This window comes from Triticum urartu, chromosome 2A (genome assembly GCF_056163025.1).
Source record: "Triticum urartu cultivar PI428250 chromosome 2A, HENAU_Tu73, whole genome shotgun sequence".
NCBI classification, from domain to species: Eukaryota; Viridiplantae; Streptophyta; class Magnoliopsida; order Poales; family Poaceae; genus Triticum; species Triticum urartu.
In genome coordinates this window covers 467,289,337-467,311,426 of record NC_141874.1, presented here as the reverse complement: position 1 = coordinate 467,311,426, position 22,090 = coordinate 467,289,337, and the positions used below count along the sequence as shown (strand labels likewise).

Here is a 22,090-nt window from a genome sequence, read left to right as displayed (position 1 = left end):
GAAGATGTGCTCACTCGACTTCCTTGAAGACACTCGACCACCTTGAAGACACTCGACCACCAGAAGACGAGAAGCCCTCCACTCTGCAACGGTCACGACTTAAACCATAGCATTATGGGCATTTATAACACTTTATTGTAGACGTTACCAGTAATGCCCCACCTTTATGAACATTGAACCCTGTGTAACGGAGGGGAGCTGGGGTCCTGGCGCACTCTATATAAGCCACCCCCCTCCTCTGGGACAGGGGTTCGCACTTTTGTAAACACACACACACGTATAATCCAGTCGACCGCCTCAGGGCACCGAGACGTAGGGCTGTTACTTCCTCCGAGAAGGGCCTGAACTCGTAAAACTCGTGTGTACAACTACTCCATAGCTAGGATCTTGCCTCCTCATACCAACCCCCCATTCTACTGTCAGTCTTAGATCCACGACAGGTGGTGTTGGGGATACACATAATAGGTAGGCCCACGAAGGGTCGAAATATCATAAAGCATGGGGTCCACACAGCATGTGGGTCCAGATAAATTTTGTACAGACATACTATCCACTCAGATGACCATCAAGTCACTCGGACGACAACAACCACTCGGAGCATAACACTCCACTCGACGAACTCGTTCCACTCAGAACACCTGACCTCACTCGGATATGCGAAGACCAGAAGTCGACAAGGCACGCGAAGCATCATCTTAGTAGTAGGCTGAGTTATGGCATTAACACCCCCACTTTGTAACATAGGAGGTGAGGGGGTGGCGCACTCTATATAAGCCACCCTCCACCACTAGACTAGGGGGGCTCCTTTTCTTCCACGTCTCTCTTTCTAACCATTAGTCTCAGGACATAGCTCAGGCATGGAGATCCGCTCTCCCTCTCTTTCTCGAACACACATTGTAATCTCCGGATATATATTGAGATAAAACAAAGCCTCTCCGGAGCATGAGACGTAGGGCTGTTAGGGCATCTCCAGCCGTTCGGCCCCCCAGGGCGCCTAAATAGAGCGGCCTGGGGGCGTGCCGGCGCTAGTTCGGCCCCTGGGGGCGACCTAGCTCCCAGTCATGCCCCCAAGCGCCGGCCCCAGGATGCGGAAAATTTTAAACTTGGCCATTCCCGCTCTCAAAAGACGCCACAAATCCGGCGATCAGACATAGTCTGGCGTTACAAAAAACAGAGCGCCGCACGCCGCAAGTTCGCGCGTGCAATGATTCACTCGACGGGGTCGGCTCCAGGCGTTGGCGGAGTCGGCGTGCGCGGGCTCGGCGGTGTCGGAGCTGCTTCGGTGCTGGGCTGTGTCGGCGCGGCTTCGGCACTGCTGGGCGGTGATGTAGAGGCGTCGTTCGGGCTTGGCGTCCGTGTGGTCGTGGGCTGGGGAGCTTGTGTCATCGGCGGCGTCGGCGTTGCCGTCTGCATCTGGTTCAGGATGAGGCCGCGCTCCGCCATGTACCACGCCCTGAGCTGCTCGTCGTTGCTCTGGAGCATGTCCGCCCCGCCCATCAGAAAAGCCATGTCGGTGTTCGTCTTCTTCGCGGCGACGTTCGTCCGGAGCAGGTCGAGCTTGATGGCGCTGTTCTTCATCAGCGATGACCACCGCGCCTCGGTCTTCTCTTCACGTAGGACGGCCTGGGCCTGGGAGTCGGCGAGGCAATGCTCGATGGACTCCTGCACTCGCGCGGTTGCCGCGTCGGCGTTTTCCCCTTCTTTGCCAATTTGCGGTTGTCCGGCCGCCCCTCTGACGCGCCCGGAGTCGTCGCGTCCGGCTTGTATGTCTCCTTGGCCTTGTCGAGGGTACGTCAGACGTCCGCCCACTTCTCGCACTTGTCAGCGACGACGATCCCCATGGAAATCCGATGCCTTGCTGTCCCCAGGGCGCGTACTGGGCGTGGCTGACGACGGCTGGATTCATCATCCCCGCGTGGTCGACCGATGAGGAAGACGCCGCCGCACGCGCCGCGTTGTCGCGGGCCTTCTTGGCAATGGCCCTGTTCCGCTGGTCGGTGGTGACTGCGTCGCGTCACTGAACTTCCACCCTCCACTCGGCGTTCGACATGCCCGATGGCTTCGATGGCGGCGCCCTCGGCTTCCTTTGCTTCGGCTGGGCCACGGTGCCAGTTGTGGTTGCCGCCGCGCGTGGCATGGCGTACTTCTTCGGCGGCATGGCGGCGACTGGAAGGCGAGCTGGAGGGGGTTTGGCGGGAGAAAGGGAGGGAATGGTGGGAGGAAGGCGAGCGAGCGGAGGAGATGCGAGGGAAAAGCGTCAAGAAGCGGCGGGAAAAGGCCCTCGGGTCGCCGCCAGGGCGGGCCCACGCGCCTTTTTCGCTTGTGCCGGCTCCCCAAGCGCCCCCCCAGGGCGCCGGGTTCGGCCTGGGTCCGCCGGCGCCAGTTTTGGCCCGAGCCGGCGAAAAACGGGCTTCTGGGGGCGCGACTAGGCCGTTTTTTTCGCGCCGGCGCGGCAAAATCGCCTGGGGAAGGCCTGTTGGGGGCGCGGCTGGAGATGCCCTTATCTCCACCATGAGAGGCCCGAACTCGCTAAAACCACCGTGTCATCCATATGCATCTCGATAGATCATGCTCCATTACCCTATACCTTATTATTGTTGGAATCGTTCCCACGACAGTTGGCGCCCACCATGGGGCAATGGCGTCTAACGAGCCATGATGCAGATGGTTTTTTCTTCAATCGCCGACGACAGACTAATTTCTGGGGGCAACCCAAGCTTTCTTGGGATGATGTCCCCAGATCAAACAATCTTCCACTACCAATTTTGACTATTGGAATTCCAGCCATCACATGAAATACTCCTCATCATACAAAAGGATCAGGGAGTTGCTCATCTCAACTCATCCTCTTTACAGTCAAACATTGCAACAATCTAACTATGGTTTGTTCTTTTTATGTATGTACACGAGCTCATACAAAAGGACGCCTCCCTTTGTTCCGATCGATGGCTCGGCTCCCAAACGATGAAGTGTCGTCGTCCACCCATCATCATCTCGCGTGCTCATCGGCGACACCATCGCCTAGCGCGCACACACGCACAGCCGCTAACGCTAGGCCTTGTTCCCCGGCCGGTTAGACGCGTATACCGGTGATCCGGTCAACCGGCTCCTCAGGCGACAAGGCTCGGCTGACGGCACTCGACTCAGCTCCGCATGCGTCGAAGCACGACTCTGACCTGTGCACAGCTCCGGCTCCCCGAGCAGTGAAACGCAGCCACCAGCGCTGGCGCCGGCCTCGCTCTTGGCTGTGCCGGCCGCAATTGGACTGCGTCCAGCTGCTCATCCTCCTCATCGCCACCTCTCGACCGCCATCTGGTTCCGGCCAGCAGCAGAGCTCTCCTCCAGGCTCCTCTAACTCTCCTCCTAATTTCAGTTCCCTCCCGTATTAAAACGAAACTGCATGCAGGGGAAAAAAATCCGTGGGAAAGGAAACTCCCATTGCATGCAGAATCGCTTTTAATTCTTGTCTAATTAACACTAACACCTCTTGCATGCAGACTATGGACGTGGGCAATTGACTACAGGTCATCTCCACCAGCGTCGCCTGGTCCAGATCGCTGGACTTGAATGGGCAGTGGACCTCCCACGACATGACAATAAACCGCTTGCAGGAGATAAATGACCGAAACTTCTATCGCATGCAATACCGGCCTTAACTCTTGCTTAATTACCGCTAACTATGTCTTTTTGCATGCGTGTATAGGTTTTGGACGTGGTGAACTCCATCAATGCATGTAACGGCATGTGAAGCGGCAAGCATGGGCGAATCCCGGCGACCAACGGTCTCAGGCACGATGCCCCGGCAGTTCCTCCGTCCGGTGCCAAGCGCTCGCCGATAGCCTGTACACTGGAGTCAACACCACACCGCGGCAACCGGAAGCTGCCTCGGTCCCCACACACGACAGCGTCTTCCGCGCTGGAGGCACAAACCCGACGCGGTGTATGGACCAGGAGTTGGCCATGCCGCCATGCTCAGCAGCTTCTCCCCCCGGAATCATCCACTCGGCAAAAACTTTCTTGAGTCCGCATGATCACTCGGACGTGACTAGTTCGCTCGGACCAAACGGGATCATTGCCACTCGGTCGCCTGCAGGCCGCCACTTGGCCGCCTGCATACCAATGATCAGTTACACACATTTTCATCAATCGAACGCCCCACATGTCGCCACTTCAGGGGACGCATCTACTTCATTTAGACGTCTTGCACCTCGTCATTCCGCGGGACGCGTCTATTTCATTCGGACGTCCCGCATGTCATCACTTCGTGGGACATGTCTACTTTACTCGGAGGCCCCGCGCCTCGTCATTCCGCCGGACACATCTACTTCACTCGTACGTCCCGCGCCTCGTCATTCCGCCGGACACATCTACTTCACTCGTACGTCCCGCGCCTCGTCATTCCGCGGGACGCGTCTACTTTACTCGGACGCCCCGCACGTAGCCACTCCGCGAGACGCGTCTACTTCACTCGGACGCCCCACGCCTCGCCACTTCACGGGACGCATCTACTTCACTCGTACGTCCCGCGCCTCATCATTCCGCGGGACGCGTCTACTTTACTCGGACGCCCTGCACGTAGCCACTCTGCGGGACGCGTCTACTTCACTCGGACGTCCCGCGCCTCGTCACTTCACGGGACGCGTCTACTTCACTCGGCCGTCCCGTGCGTCGTTATTGGTTGGTCACCTCATAACCACTTGGCCGCTCCACGCGTCGCCATCGGTTGGTCACCTCATAACCACTCGGCCGCCCCACGTGTCGCCATCGGTTGATCACCTCATCACCACTCGGCCACTCCACGCATCGCCATCGGTTGGTCACCTCATAACCACTCGTCCGCCCCGCGCGTCGCCATCGGTTGGTCACCTCATCACCACTCGGCCGCCCCGCGCGTCGCCACTTGGCTGGACACGTAGTCCTTCACTCGGCTGCTTCGCGCGTCGCCACTCGGCTGGTCACCTCATAACCACTCGGCCGCCCCGCGCGTCGCCATCGGTTGGTCACCTCATCACCACTCGGCCGCCCCGTGCGTCGCTATCAGTTGGTCACCTCATCACCACTCCGCCGCCCCGCGCGTCGCCACTCGGTTGGTCACCTCATCACCACTCGGCCGCCCCGGGCGTCGCCATCGGTTGGTCACCTCATCACCACTCGGGAGCCCCGCGCATCGCCATCGGTTGGTCACCTCATCACCACTCGGCCGCCCCGCGCAACGCCATCGGTTGGTCACCTCATCACCACTCGGCCGCCCCGCGCAACGCCATCGGTTGGTCACCTCATCACCACTCGGCCGCCCCGCGTGTTGCCACTTGGCTGGACACGCAGTCCTTCACTCGGCCGCTCCGCGCGTCACCACTCGGTTGGTCACCTCATAACCATTCGGCCGCCCCGCGCGTCGCCATCGGTTGGTCACCTCATCACCACTCGGCCGCTCCGCGCGTCGCCACTCGGTTGGTCACCTCATCACCACTCGACCGCCCCGTGCATCGCCATCGGTTGGTCACCTCATCAACACTCGGCCGCCCCGCGCATCGCCATCGGTTGGTCACCTCATCACCACTCGGCCGCCCCGCGCGTCCCCATCGGTTGGTCACCTCATCACCACTCGGCCGCTCCGCTCGTCGCCACTCGGTTGGTCGCCTCATCACCACTCGGCCGTCCCGCGCGTCGCCATCGGTTGGTCACCTCATCACCACTCGGTTGCCCCGTGCGTCGCCATCGGTTGGTCACCCCATCACCACTCGGCCGCCCCGCCGTCAACACTCGGTTGGTCACCTCATCACCACTCGGCCGCTCCATGCGTCGCCATCGGTTGGTCACCTCATCACCACTCGGCCGCCCCGCGCGTCGCTATCGCTTGGTCACCTCATCACCACTCAGCCGCCCCGCGCGTCGCCACTTGGCTGGACACGTAGTCCTTCACTCGGCCGCTCCGCGCGTCGCCACTCGGTTGGTCACCTCATAACCATTCGGCCGCTCCGTGCGTCGCCATCGGTTGGTCACCTCATCACCACTCGGCCGCCCCGCGCGTCACCATCGGTTGGTCACCTCATCACCACTCGGCCGCCCCGCGCGTCACCATTGGTTGGTCACCTCATCACCACTCGGCCGCTCCGTGCGTCGCCACTCGGTTGGTCGCCTCATCACCACTCGGCCGCCCCGCGTGTCGCCATCGGTTGGTCACCTCATCACCACTCGGCCGCTCCGCACGTCGCCACTCGGTTGGTCACCTCATAACCATTCGGCCGCTCCGTGCGTCGCCATCGGTTTGTCACCTCATCATCACTCGGCCGCCCCGCGCGTTGCCATCGGTTGGTCACCTCATCAACACTCGTCCGCTCCACGCGTCGCCACTCGGTTGGTCACCTCATAACCATTCGGCCGCTCCGTGCGTCGCCATCGGTTGGTCACCTCATCACCAATCGGCCGCTCCGCGCGTCGCCACTCGGTTGGTCACCTCATAACCATTCGGCCGCTTCGTGCGTCGTCTCCGGGTTGGTCACCTCATCACCACTCGGCCGCCCCACGCGTCGCCACTCGGTTGGTCACCCCATCACCGCTCGGCCGCTCCGCACGTCGCCACTCGGTTGGTCACCTCATCACTACTCGGCCGCCCCGTGCATCGGCACTCGGTTGGACACATCTACATCAATCGGTCGCCCCTCGCATCGCCATCGGTTGAACATATCTTCACCACTCGACCACTCGCGCGCCTTCAGACAGCTAAGTCATTCTACATGCACTACATTATATTATTTTCGCATTCTCAAGTATCCTGTTATTCACACATCACATTCACTCGGAGGCCACGCCACCAAGTGTACCTCTACGCTCGGCTGCTTATTTTCACCCAAGTCCAACTTCCATTCTTTCCATACATCATTGACGAACACCACATGTTCTTCATTTCGAGTTTGCATCGGTCCTCCGGGGCTGCAACTCAGTTGAAACACTACACTTCTGTTTTATTTGAGCCAACACTTTGACAAGTTTGAATGGATCCTTCGCTCTTTCAGACTCTTGCTGGTTAACCAGCAAGCCCCTTGCACTCCCAGCGGGTGTCTATGGGTGTTATTAACACAAATCATTTCAACACACATCAAATTTCCTCGAGAAATTATTTCGTTGTCTTGTGCCATTTTTTACACAAGTTACGCGATCACTCGACGGCCCTATGCGCCAACTTCATCGATGCCCGGACTCGGTCACCGTACCGGTTCTAGCACACCACAACACTGACATTGTCGCTCTGTTGACTTCAAACACATCCGACCAACCCCTCTGTGGAATCCTCTTCATCATCTCAATGATATAGACCTCGTCAGGCATGAGACAGATAAGTCCCTTTTATAATTAAACGTCACACTTCACTCCTTTGCGAGTTTGCCTCTTTCGAGCATCACTCGGAAGCTTCTCCTCATCTTTACCCGAGTCCGACTCGATGAATTGCAAATCATTCATTCAAAACTATATTTCTCGTATTCTGACATGTCCTTTGTCGAAGCCTGTAGTACGCTCGGGGGCTACACCGCATTGGGGCTGCATCTCATTTGGAATGAGACTCTCCTGAGTAGTCGAGTACTTCATCACCAGTTAGATCCTTCACTTCAACAAGTGCATTCGATCCGCCAGTTTGACAAGTTTTATAATCACCCAGATGCTCTGCACGCCACCTTTTATTCCTACTCAGACTCGGTTGTCACGCCGGTCTTGTTGCGTCGCAACCACACTACACCGACCTCGTCGCTACATTAGCTTCGAAAGCATCTGGCTAACTCCTTCGAAGACCATTTCAGCCAATTGGCTGGACATCCAATCTTTTACTCGGCTGCCCCGCGCGTCGTCACTTGGCCACGCTGCGTGTCGTCACTCGGCCCTCCCGCACGTCACCACTCAGTTGTGCATGTCTTCACCACTCGGCCGCTCCGTGCGTCGCCTCTCGGTTGTGCATGCCTTCGCCACACGGCCGCCCCATGCGTCACCGCTCGGTTGTGCACGTCTTCACCACTCGCCACTCCGCGCGTCGCCTCTCGGTTGTGCATGCCTTCACTACACGGCCGCCCCGCACGTCATCACTCTGTTGTACACATCCTTACCCCTCGGCCGCCCCGCGCATTGCCACTCAGTTATGCACGTCTTCATCATTCGATCACCTCGCACATCATGACTCGGCCGCCCCGCGCGTCGCCACTCGGTTGGGCATGTCTTCACCACTCGGCCGCTCCGCGTGTCGCCACTCGGTTGTGCACTTCTTCACCACTCGGTCGCCCCCACGCGTCGCCACTTAGTCGTACACATCATCGCCCTTCGACCGCCTCGCGCGTCACCATCAGTTGGACATGCCTTCACCTCTACACCCCCAACACAGGAATGACTAAGTTACTCATATGATCAAACCTCATATCACACTCTGTAGCAAGATTACCTCGTTCGAGCATCACTCGGGGGCTACGTACAGCCGTTGGGCATGCTACCCTCAGGGGTTATGCCCATTCGATCAACCCATTGATCACATCAGTAATATCTTTCTGACCATACATGCTCGTTCTGCCAAAAATCTATAAGGGTAGTACTATCCACTCTTACAAATTCCGGGAGACATACGAGTGCCACCATGTTCTTCCTTGCAGTCAACATACCCCGATCAGTTAGGAAGCATGTCCACTCTTACAAATACCCCTTTCAGGCAAAATATAACGGTCAATATAAGAAGTACTACTGGAACGATTACTCCCTGGAGTGTCCAGCTTTTTTCTATAGTCGGCAGTTTAAAATATGAATTCATTCACCGTGCCGAGAGCACGAAGATTCAACTGCTTGACCAAGTTCCAGGCTGAATTTATTCCATGCCGAGTGCACGAAGATCAGTCCGACTGACTCAGCTCCAGGCCGAGCTTACTTACCATGTCAAGCGCCTGAAGATGCATCTGATTGACTCAATTTCATACTAAAAGATATTTACCGTGTCGACTGCGTGGAGGTTTACCAGGAGACTTAAACCCTCTGTCCGACACATCTTATCCGACAGAGGCTCGAGGACTACACCCAGTGGGTGCACTCAGCGTGCCCCCAGTGGAAGAGAACTCAGAAAGAAACATTTTGCTCGATGCAAGACCAGCTCCAGATCACTCAAGTGCTACTCGACTTCCGAGTCGAGGAAGGGCAAGCTAGACCAATACCAGATACTCAAGTGCTACTCGACCTCCGAGTCGGAGAGGAACAAGTTCTATCAGTACCAACTAAGAAGATTTTTAGTTCTCTCAGACCCCCGCCGACTGCCCGCAGTCAACAACGGTCTCGGGGACTACACCCAGTGGGTTCACTCAGCGTGCCCTCACTGGAGTAATCTCCAATCGGTACGGCCTGACCGGTCCGAGTGGAGAACAACAAACAAACAAGTTCTAAGGCTCCCATCGGCTACCAAAAAAAATTGCTATAAGGTGAGATTAACGCTCCTCTGTGGACCTGTCTTGAGCCTTCTTCTAGGACTCAAAGCGTGAAACTCATAAGCTTGGATCAAGAACCGACTCGTATTGATGTTCCTCCGGGATAAGAATGGCATCTCTCCGAGAGAACAGTCCATGCGTCAATCTTCTTGCCCGGATTTAATGACACATCCACGCTCTGATCACAAGTTAACCTCTTCCAAAAGATGATTGAATGTCACCAAGTTGCTCCTTGCGGGCACTTACCCCAGATCAGTTGGGAAGCACAGTACCAGAATCCATTGAGATTTTGTTAAAACCTCAGTTGTCTGAAAGCACGATGACAGGTACCGAGTATTTCCGTAATCACTAGGGCCAAATTGTGTCTTTCACAAACTCGTTCTGCAAAATCGCAATTGATTCGGGGGCTAATGTTGGGGATACACATAACAGGTAGGCCCACGAAGGGTCGAAATATCATAAAGCATGGGGTCCACACAGCATGTGGGTCCGAATAAATTTCGTACAGACATAGTATCCACTCAGATGACCATCAAGTCACTCGGACGACAACAACCACTCGGAGCATAGCACTCCACTGGACGAACTCGTTCCACTCAGAACACCTGACCTCACTCGGATATGCGAAGACCAGCAGTCGACAAGGCACGCGAAGCATCATCTTAGTAGTAGGCTGAGTTATGGCATTAACGCCCCCACTTTGTAACATAGGAGGTGAGGGGGTGGCGCACTCTATATAAGCCACCCCCCACCACTAGACTAGTGGGGCTCCTTTTCTTCCACCTATCTCTTTCTAACCATTAGTCTCAGGACATAGCTCAGGCATGGAGATCCGCTCTCCCTCTCTTTCTCGAACACACATTGTAATCTCCGGATATATACTGAGATAAAACAAAGCCTCTCCGGAGCACGAGACGTAGGGCTGTTATCTCCACCGTGAGAGGCCCGAACTCGCTAAAACTACCGTGTTACCCATATGCATCTCGATAGATCATGCTCTGTTACCCTATACCTTATTATTGTCGGAATCGTTCCCACGACAGGTGGATCTCCGGGCTGTCCACGAGGAAGGGGGCGCGCCGAGGGGGGCAGGCGCGCCCCCACCCTTGTGGGCAGCCCCAGACTCTTCTGGTCAATCTCCGATACTCCATGGGCTTCTTCTGGTCCAAAAATAAGTCCCATGAAGTTTCAGGTCAATTGGACTCCGTTTGATTCTCCTTTTTTGCGATACTCTAAAACAAGGAAAAAATAGAAACTGGCACTAGGCTCTAGGTTAATAGGCTAGTCCCAAAAATCATATTAAATAGCATATAAATGCATATAAAACATCCAAGGTTGATAATATAATAGCATGAAACAATTAAAAATTATAGATACGTTGGAGACGTATCATAGCTCCATGCAGAGCATTGTAGACATAGAAATTTGCAAAATACATACGGATCCGAATGTGGCAGACCCATTGACTAAACTTCTCTCACAAGCAAAACATGATCACACCTTAGTACACTTTGGGTGTTAATCACATAGCGATGTGAACTAGATTATTGACTTCGGTAAACCCTTTGGGTGTTGGTCACATGGCGATGTGAACTATGGGTGTTAATCACATAAAGATGTGAACTGTTGGTGTTAAATCACATGTCGATGTGAACTAGATTATTGACTCTAGTGTAAGTGGGAGACTGAAGGAAATATGCCCTAGAGGCAATAATAAAGTTGTTATTTTATATTTTCTTATATCATGATAAAGTTTTATTATTCATGCTAGAATTGTATTAATCGGAAACTTTAATACATGTGTGAATACATAGACAAACACTGTGTTCCTAGTGAGCCTCTACTTGACTAGCTCGTTGATCAAAGATGGTTAAGGTTTCCTAACCATGGAGATGAGTTGTCATTTGATAATGTGATCACATCATTAGGAGAATGATGTTATGTACAAGACCCATCCGTTAGCTTAGCATATTGATCGTTCAATTTTATTGCTATTGCTTTCTTCATGTCAAATACATATTCCTTCGACTATGAGATTATGCAACTCCCGGATACCGGACGAATACCTTGTGTGCTATCAAACATTACAACGTAACTGGGTGATTGTAAAGATGCTCTACAGGTATCTCCGAAGGTGTTTGTTGGGTTGGCATAGATCAATATTAGGATTTGTCACTTCGAGTATCGGAGAGGTATCTCTGGGCCCTCTCGGTAATGCACATGATAATAAGCCTTGCAAGCAATGTGACTAATGAGTTAGTTGCAGGATGATGCATTACAGAATGAGTAAAGAGACTTGCCGGTAACGAGATTGAACTAGGTATGAAGATACCGACGATCGAATCTCGGGCAAGTAACATACCGATGACAGAGGGAATAACGTATGTTGTCATTATGGTACGACCGATAAAGATCTTCTAGAATATGTGGGAACCAATATGAGCATCCTGGTTCCGCTATTGGTTATTGACCGGAGAGGTGTCTCCGTCATGTCTACATAGTTCTCGAACCCGTAGGGTCCGCACGCTTAACGTTCGATGATGATTTTGTATTATATGAGCTATGTGATTTGGTGATCGAATGTTGTTCGGAGTCCCGGATGAGATCACGGACATGACGAGGAGTCTCAAAATGGTCGAGAGGTAAAGATTCATATATAGTACGATAGTATTTGGACACCAGAAGTGTTCTGGGGGTACCAGGTACGTATCGGGTCACCGGAAGGGGTTCCGGGCAACCCCCGGCAAGCTATATGGGCCTAATGGGCCAAGAGAGGGACAGACCAGCCCCAAAAGGGGCTGGTGCGCCCCCAATAGGCCGAATAAGAGGATAAGGAAAGGAAAGGGAAGGAAGAAGGAAATGGGAGGATTCGGCCTCCCCCTTTCCTTCCCCTCCCCCTCTCTTTCCTTTCCCCTCTAATGGATATGGAAGGGGGGAGGCCGACTTGGAGGAGGCACCCAAGTAGGATTACTCCTACTTGGGGCGCCCCTTGCAGCCCCTCTCCCTCTCCCACCTATATATATATGGGGGGCACCGCTAGAACACACAACATTAATTCCTAGCCATGGGCGGCGCCCCCTCCACAGTTTACGCCGTCGGTAATATTGTCGTAGTGCTTAGGCGAAGCCCTACGCGGATCACTTCATCATCACCGTCACCACGCCGTCGTGCTGACGAAACTCTCCCTCGACACTTCGCCTGGATCAAGAGGGTACGTGGACGTCATCGAGCTGAACGTCTGCATAACTCGGAGGTGCCATACGTTCGGTGCTTGATCGGTCGGAATAAGAAGAAGTTTGACTACCTTAACTGCGTTGTCAAACGCTTCCGCTTTTGGTCTACGAGGGTACGTGGACACACTCTCCCCTCTCATTTCTATGCATCTCCTAGATAGATCTTGCGTGAGCGTAGGAATATTTTTGAAATTGCATGCTATGTTCCCCAACAAGTGCAAGAGGTATAAAATATATAGTGGTTGGAGGTAGGAATAAGTCGAGGGTAGAAGGTGAAGGTACAAAGAACTGGCAGTACCCTTGGTGGGGTGGTGAACGCAGCTGAAAGTACGGAAAGGTAGTTCACACAAGGGGGTTACCCTGGTTCGGGTCCTCTAGGAGAGGTAATACCTATGTCCTGATTCTATATGTATTCATGGTGGAGCACCTCGTGCGAGGGGCTACAATGGAGATGATGTATAAGCTATCGAGATTTATGGACTACGAAAGTAGATGTGAATGACTACCCCTAGGCCTGCCTTGTATAGACAGTAGGGGAAAGGGTTAACATGGGGGGGGGGGGGTCATCTGATCTCATGCCACCGCCATCTTGGCTTGCATGCCAAGATGGTCCCGGGTTCCATCTGGGCCTACGGGATCCCTCCTGTCGCCGGGGTTCGTCCAGGACGCATGGGAACCGTGGTAGGCCTAGTGCCAGGCTTCCCCTCTACAAGCCATCCCCAGTATATTGTACTGTCAGTATCCACCGAGCGTGTCTCGAGTTGGAGTATCTTGGCCTTCGAGAATGAGAACCCATGTGGTCTCCTTTAGCCTCGATCGTTTATCATGGCCTGCCCTGGTAAGTCTGGCTTTAGAAGGGTTTCGGGATTGCCAATTATGGGGCTTCCGGGACATCATTCTTGTGACTTCGGAGCCACCAGTGGAGGATCCAAGGATTTGGGCCTCCCACCGTGCTTTGGGCCATGCCGAGGCTATGGGTTCGAGGTCACGAGGTTCGCCTGTCCTGATGTCTTTGAAGTGACGCCACCATGATTGCAGGGTTCCTACTTGTTGCGACCTCATGATTCGAACTCCACTTGCTTAGCTTCCTCTTTTATGTTTCAAATAGTCCGCCTAGGTTCTGGGTTGCAGTTAGTCTCTGCATGAATTGGTGCAACGGGTCATCTAGTGTCTATAATTAACGCAACAAATAATCCAAAAGAAATCATATATAGATATAATAATAGAGTGACAATTCATCACACCACAATGAACACATCAAGAATTACATTAGTTGGATAACAATCATGTACGGAAGCTCATTTGATCTTTGTATTGAGAATCAAGGGAGAGAGTATGTCATCTAGATACTATATGGACCCATGATCCAACGAGGACTACTCACACATGGACATGATGACAACACGATCCATGAACATAACTTCAATGATGATTTACCCATGCGACAGAGTAACAAAAAATAATTCCAGATAGGATCACCTCGGAACGCGTGTGGCGGCAGAAAAATTCTTGATAATTGTTTTTGGGTTTTTCAGAGAAATATAAAGGCAGGGAACCGAGAGACAGTTGAAAGGTAGTTGAGGGCCTCCATGTGGCCCCACCTTGCCGGCTAGGCCTTGGACACATGGGCCCACCATGTGGAGCCACGGTTGCTCTTCTCTGGCCTCCTCTCGCGCTCCTGGCTTTGTACTGATGTGAAACTTTCTAAAGGATTTTTTTTATTTTTTAGTCCCGAGAAAGGTATTTTTCTACAAAGTCCAAACAATGCATAAAAGAGCAAGTGGCACTAGGTACTACATTAATAGATTAGTCCAATATATCAATACAAATATGTGCCAAAGTGTTGCAATAATGATATAGAAGTAGCATGAACATAGTAAATTTTTATAGATATGTTTGAGACATATAAGTTTTACGTGGTAGTGGAGAACTAAGCTCCCCTGGGTGAAAACAGAAGACGGCGACGACTTTCATGCAGTGTTACCTTCATGGAGGCGCCAGTATTTGGGATTATCTCGTGGTCATGGTATTGCATATGGTGGTGGTAGTTGATGTTGTGCTGCAGTGGGTTGTTCGTCTCATCCTGATCCATAAATCACTGAAGAAACAACGGTGGGGCACCTCCCCACGTAGGCTTGCATCCATTACCACTAGTCCAAAGAGTTGGACAACCAGATCATGCCACGAACAACATGGAAAATATGTTGAAGTTGCCGCACTGAATTGCTCTCCTTGATAGACACACCGGCTGGCTTTCGAGAATAGGTTTTATGATCATGTTAGTAGGACTTCTCTTTTTGTGAAAAAGGTCCAGACATATTATAAATATTCACCGGAAGTATAAAGCATCCCTAACATAATAAAAAATACATCAAGGTCCTTTCACCACTACCGCCACCAGAACGAGCCGCCAATGTGCCAGAGTTGTCGCTCCCTTACCGAAGCTAGCCTGGCCTTATCGATGAAAACCAAGAAGTCTTCATGCGCGTGCCCCTAAGGATAAGGACCCTCAAGCCATAGTCGTCTCCATTGAACTGCAGAACCGATCTAAAGCGTTTGACACCATATTTCACCGTCGCAAAACACGGGGCTAGAAACCTTAACCCCACTGCCTCTAGGAGCGCATGGAATCTACTCTGGAGCTCCATCGACTCTGTCCCCATGGACAAGCTCGAGTGGGTCAAAAATCAAAAGATCAACTGAATGATTAGACAGCACCATCCGCCTGTTCGTGTACGTATGTGTGTGTGAGAGAGAGAGAGGGGGGGGGGATCATAACCTGGGCTACCAACCGGAGCCAAGGCATCACGATTCTTTTTTCCACCCACTGCCGGACGCTGGAGCAGTAGGCAGATAGAAGGAGATCCATGACCCGACGGTTGGAGCCGGCAAGTACTTAGATTTGCCGCCGTGACAGCAAAGGAAAAAAAAGGAAGAAACCAGCGCCACAACCTCTTTTGTTAGGACCGATATCTTTTTGGCAGGAGTGTACCTGGCTCTAATCTAGATGATAAATAACTATGTCTCATCTGACTCCTACACTGTTTGATTTTACGTGGAGATTCGTTGTGTAAGAGTTTTTCTTAACAAAGTACAATCACGGATGCCCACATACACTCACCCATATTGTTGACGTATAAATGTATTGCCTAGTCTTTTTTCATCAAATTGGTCTTTTGATTGCATTGGCTAGAGTATACACTTCTACACCTATGAACACACACTTGCACACTCACCTCTACGAGCACCTCCGAAACTTTATTATTTCTCATCTAGACGAGCAATAGCAAATCCATATATATTGATCATCAATATTTGTCTTGCACATTGTTTTCACTCGCAATTATTTTTTTGTCTTTTGTCTTGGACAGCTTTTCAAGTCGCCAACAAACAATACAACAAGTACAAAATCTTGTTCTGATTCTCTCCAGCATTGTCTTTTCGACCATTGTTAATTATACAGCTGCATAGACAATTTACATGCTGCCGTGTCAGCACATTCGTACGAAAGCTCCGTAGGTCCTCAAAAGTAGGCGTACGTGGTCTTATTTCCTCCTAGCTATCTAGCTAGTGGATCAAATGGCGCGCAAAATATGCCCAAAAGTGCACACCATGCGACCATGCGAGGAGTTCTTGGAGGAGGGTTGTGCAGCTCATGGAGGCCGGGAGAGTCGCTGCTTGCCGGCCACTAGCCCCCTGTACTAGCCCCTCTGCTGTTCCTCGGAGGAAACGGATATAGCCCTGGGTCGACTAGCTTTTACACACCGTCGCGCTTTACCGCTTGACGCAGAAAAGGACACGACGATGCCACGTCGCTGGGCACATATACGCCACGCGCGTCTTCTACGGCGCTAACGAAACGCTACAGTAGCCGGCCCTACGGCTGACCTGGACCTGGACCGGATAGGCCTACTGCATCCACCGAGCTACCGTTAGTTAGCAGGCTCACGTCGCGTTGCTGCCGCCGGCGATGCCTCGTCGCGAGCTATACACACGCATACGTATGGTGTACGTGTCCGCCTTGGCGCCGTGCTCTCGTTATCCGCCACCACTAGCGAGAATTCTATTCTGGTAGTAGTACCACGAGCTGAGCCGCGACGATGGTGGCATCTCGTGATCCCTTGTTCCTGTGAATAGGTTTTTGGGTCCGTAGATTCCTGAGAGCGACGGCTCTAGAGGATAAGCACCGAGTACCAAGGGTCACGGTGCGGGGAGAAAAAACAAATCGCTTGATCCGGTACAGGATGGAATCGTCCCCATCCCGTATGGCACGAGGTCTTTTGCCGTGCTCAGGGGATCTTCAACGCAAACTCTCAACTCTCAAATTCGAGTTTTGTCATCCACCGCAGCCCTGCTTTGATCTGTCAAAGATTGGCTGTCTGTTTTTCCACTAACTGGAAGCCAATTGAGGAAACTTTGCGGGAGTCCGAAGCGGCGTAGGACTTCGACAACCTGGCTCATTTAAATCCATCTTTCGGTCCACTTTTCTTCTGCTCCGTCTTGCTCCCCTTTGCTTTCATTCACACCCATCATATCCGCTGCGTCATTGTACCTCTCTAGCAGCCGCCCAGACATCCTTGGACATCCGCAAACCCCCACCTACGCGTCTGCCCGCTTTGGAGTTCGTCGTCGTCCACTCAGGATCCCTCTGTAGTTGTACCCTTCGGCCCCTGTCAACACCGTCCATGGCAGTCACCACGCCCAGCAGGCACGATGGTGGGGTATTCGGTGATCGACGATGACTTTTTGTGAGATGCGTGGTTAGCCGTATCTGCAGACTTTGTAGGCATGAGCGAAGGCTCGGCCATTTGGCAAAATGTGCATGCTTCGTTTCACGAGCAAAAAAAGCTTCACGCCCTATGACATGCATATTATCCATGAACACGATGCGAAGTCGCTAGCGCATCAGTGGTGCACCATCTCCAAGTTCATCATGAAGTTTTGCAGTGTGATTGCATGAATGGAGACAATATGGCCATCATGATCATCAACCATGGAGATCGTAGATTTTGCTTCTTGTTACTCTATATGTTGGTCAATTCATGGATTCATTCACTGATGTAACTTGATAATCAGCACGTTTGTATAGCCTAGACGCGTTGCCATGTTGTATAGCCTGGAACGGTAAAATCTGATTCCTAGTCTTGCTTCTAGGACTAGTTCAAGTGTTGTGTGATCATGTTTTTCTGATCATGGGTATTTGGTCAAGTGTAACAAGGATATCAAACAACATTGAGAGTATGATGTTAGAAGAATGATTATATTCAATTGACCCAACTTGTTTGTTATATTTTGAGATGTAATCGTCACAAGTTTATTGATATAACATGAAGAACATATGCTTTAGTTCTTTAGACCATGAGAGTAGCATAGTACTTCATACTGGATGATGGACTTTGGGGTTGCTCAAACATCATCTGTAACACGGTGATCATAACGACAACTTTCAGGTTCATTGGACAAGGAGCTAGATGACTCAAGAGTGGGGTTTGCTCATCGATATATTATTAGGGCCCTCTTAATGTGATGACATCCGTCGTCGTCTAGACAGACATGGGTGACCATGTCACAGGGATGCCGGAAGATGTCAACGAGAAAGAAGAACAAAACCGGTAACAAGGAGACCGGTATAGTGAGCATGAGCATGACTCAAGAGGATACTGATATATCTCACCTCGGGTTTTGTAAAGTATCATGAAGCAAAGGGAATAGCATATGATAACCAAAGGTTCACTTGAATATCATTCGTGTATTCATAGGGCTCAATATGGATGTCCATGGTTCTGCTATTGATCATTGAACAAAAGGGAGTTTTGTTCAGGTCTATGTTTTATGGAACCTAGGTCACACGCTTAAGAGAATCACGATTAGTTGAGTGATTGTGGAGTGAGAGTTATGAGAAAATATTCAAGGAATAGTTTCGGGAACATAATAAATAGTTTCGAGAGAAACTAGAAGCATTTTGGGGTTACCAGAAATGTTTCGGGGAATACCGAAAAATGATAATAGGCGGAAATTGTTTTCGGGGACCTAATATAAATATTAGAGGGATCTAATATTGATTGAGAGGCTCCTAGTATTTATTTAGGGGTTGTGGGCTAATAGAATTAGCTAAAGGCCTAATAGGGAGAGTGGCGCCCTCCTATCTTGTTAGACAAGCTTGGGGGGGGGGGAGCAAAACCAAGTTGGAGGAGGACTCCTCTCTGGTGGTGCGCCAAGGGGAGGGAATCCTCTTCCCCAGGTCGGCCAACCCCCCCTGCCCACCTATATATCTTATCTTAGAGAGGGGTTTCCTAGAGACATACAAGTCCCTTTGTTCCGGGCGCCCCTCCTCTCTTGTTTGTCTAGTTCTTTTGATCTAGATTGAATATCTCTATTCCTCATAATAGATAAGCCATTTGCGGTTCTATTTCTCCCTCCTCTAATTCTTCGGCGACGATTAACTCTAGACGGTGAAGCACTGCCGGATCGTGAAGCCCGTACGCCTGCAATCCGTAGAGAGGTTGTGCTTTCGGTCTACGATTCAAGGGATCATTCGTGAAAGTTTCGAGGGACTTCATCAACGATCTAGACTAACTCTTCTTCCGCTGCAAATCGAAGTTGGTAACGGTCCAATCTAAACCTCTTATGCATCTTCATACTGTTCATGGGATCATGATCGTAGGCCGATTTTTTTCTACTCCATTTCCCAATAAAGATTGCAACTGCAGTGTAGCGCGAGGGCCGAGGTTAGTAGAAACAATCGTCATCATCTCCTCACTCATCGTCACTTTGTAGTAGTAATACTCTATACTAGTAGCAGCAGTACTGCTGGCTGGCTGGGTTGGGGTTGGTTATGGTGAGGAGAGTGGCAGCTAGCATGGATGCAGATCTAGGAGGGTTCGGAAATGTCAAAGTCTCGCCATCCTAGACTCATGCAGTCATCGGAGTTGGAGCTGCTAAATCATGGCGGTGATCACTGGCACGCTCAGCTTCTCCGGTTTCATTTGTCAACAAAGCGTAGCATAGCAAGCATGCCATGCCTACTCTTCTCTTCTAGGTCCTTCCCTTCCCATGGCAGTGCAAAAAGGAGGCTATTATATATGTTTGTAATCATATTCTTGTTTGCAAAAATGATTGTTGATCTTGTCATATAGTAGAAACAATGATTCATTTCTGCAATTACTATGTGTTCTTGTCTTGTGTTCCCTCTGTACTTAGCAATGGAAACATCGCTTACTGTCATTTATGTCTAAATAAATAGCCATGTTACTGATTGTATGATAGGAGAGTGGTCGAATGTCGCCATATGATTCGTTTGATTCATCTTGGTGTTATAGCTTGATCATGGTTTTCATGGTTAGCTGACACTCCTGAATATAAACTGGTTCTTTTAGATAAGAGAATGATAGTGAGCACATGGTTTGATGACACAACAAAATGTAAGTTGGTTCTCTGACATGTATGATAGCATTTCTAGAGATTTGTAGTTTCCAATCCTCCACGATGCAGGTTCTTTGGCAAGCTGACCTTTTCCCCGGTACTTTTCTCTGCCATATTGGTTGTTAAACCTATGAACTAGTACTCTCGGAGTTTATGATAGCATGTAGTTTTGCTTTCTGTTACACATTTGGACAGTGATATCTATCATCGGTTGTTTGCGATGGTTCTGGTTGCATACTATGCATGAACTTATTTCTCTGTGAGTTGGTTCTTGTTGTTCTATACACTTGTTGTTTTGTAAGTCTCTTGTTTCTACATAAGTAATATTTTTTGCTAGTCAAACTATTATTACATCTTGCATTGTTTAGAAAACATATGCATTGTGTCACCTAATATGTGAAATATTAGTGTCAATTTCTACTATTTTTTCTTGATGTCTTTTCACTGTCAAGTGTCATTTTTATTATTGCCCAATTTGCATATGTTATGTATCTCTTGTCGGAGACCTGCTGCTTGGGACCTTGTAGGAGTGGACGACTTGCCACCCTCGTGAGACCCGGTTGCAATGCCGAAATTTGGTATATTATGTTATCATGCATGTTTGTTTATTCATTTGTATATATTCTAATTGTTATCACTCATCACACTAGCTACATCATGCTATTCTTATAGTTTTCTTTTTGTTACGAGAACTTCATCCATGTTGTACATGCTCTTATAATCTTATTTTTGTTTGTATCATACTTGTTAGCCCTTTTAGTCTTATTGTTTCTTAATTTCTTAGAGTCGAAATGAATTCACGGAGCCTTGAGAGAATTAAAAGATTAGGGAAGTGGATGAAGATGATGTGATCCTATTTATTTGGCCAACATTGTATGAGATCCATATTAGAATTGACAAAAATCAGCGACATGGCTCCTTCGTGTATCGCAAGAGACATGTTATCCTTCAAGGTCATGTTAAGAATTGCTTGGTAGCTTTTAGGATGGAGCCACATATCTTTAGAGCACTGACACCATACCTTAGAAGGGTAAATTTGATGAAGGACACGACAATAAAGGTGGAGGAGAAGTTAGGATTTTTCCTTTACATGTTGTCTCACAACGCGTCTTTTGAAGATCTACAACTATAATACCAACATAGTGGGTGGACCTTCCATGAATACATCAAGTCTTTCTTCGACATCATCCCCACTCTATCTTCTCGATTTTTGTGGCATCAAATCATCAATGAACCTCACCCAAAGATTGCTAGAGATCCAAGATTATTCCCATACTTTGAGGTTTTCACATTTACACTTTCACACTCTTCTCTTATCTATATCTTCAGTTTTTTTACATTGCCTCACAATCAATCTATTCATAGAATTGCATAGGCGCCATCGATGGAACTCATGTTCCTCTGACTATATCACCTGACAAAGCTGCCCCTTTCCGGAATAGGAAGGGAACTCTTAGCCAGAATGTCATGGTCGCATATGACTTTGACCTAAACTTCACATTCATCTCGTGTGGTTGGGAGCGGTCAGCTACAGATGCTAGAGTGCTCCAATTGCCGTGAACCGTGGCTTCAAAGTACCCACAGGGAAGTTCTATTTAGTTGGTGGTGATTATGAAAATATGATACGTCCATTTTGCATCATGTTTTCATACTATTATTTATGATGTTTTTATGCATAATAATGCCTTTTGGAGTTATTCTAATGCCCTTTCTCTCATAACATGCAAGGTACACACAAATAGGGAGAATTCTGGCAGCTGGAAATCTGGACCTGGAAAAGCTATGTCAGGCCACCTATTCTACAGAACTCTAAATAAGCTGAAACTTCACACGGAATTTTTATGGAATATATGAGAAATATTGGAGCCAATAAGTATCAGAGGGGGCCCACCAGGTGGGCACAACCCACCTGGGCACGCCAGGGAGCCCAGACGCGCCCTAGTGGGTTGTGCTCCCCTCGGCCCACCTCCGGTGCCCATATTCTGGTAT

General features: G+C 50.3%; 1 pseudogene; it reads left to right on the top strand.

Annotated features, from left to right (window-relative positions):
* The first annotated feature begins 2,048 nt into the window (after window positions 1-2,048).
* LOC147985492 (uncharacterized) lies at window positions 2,049-21,765 on the top strand (annotated as a pseudogene).
* The last annotated feature ends 325 nt before the right edge of the window (window positions 21,766-22,090 follow it).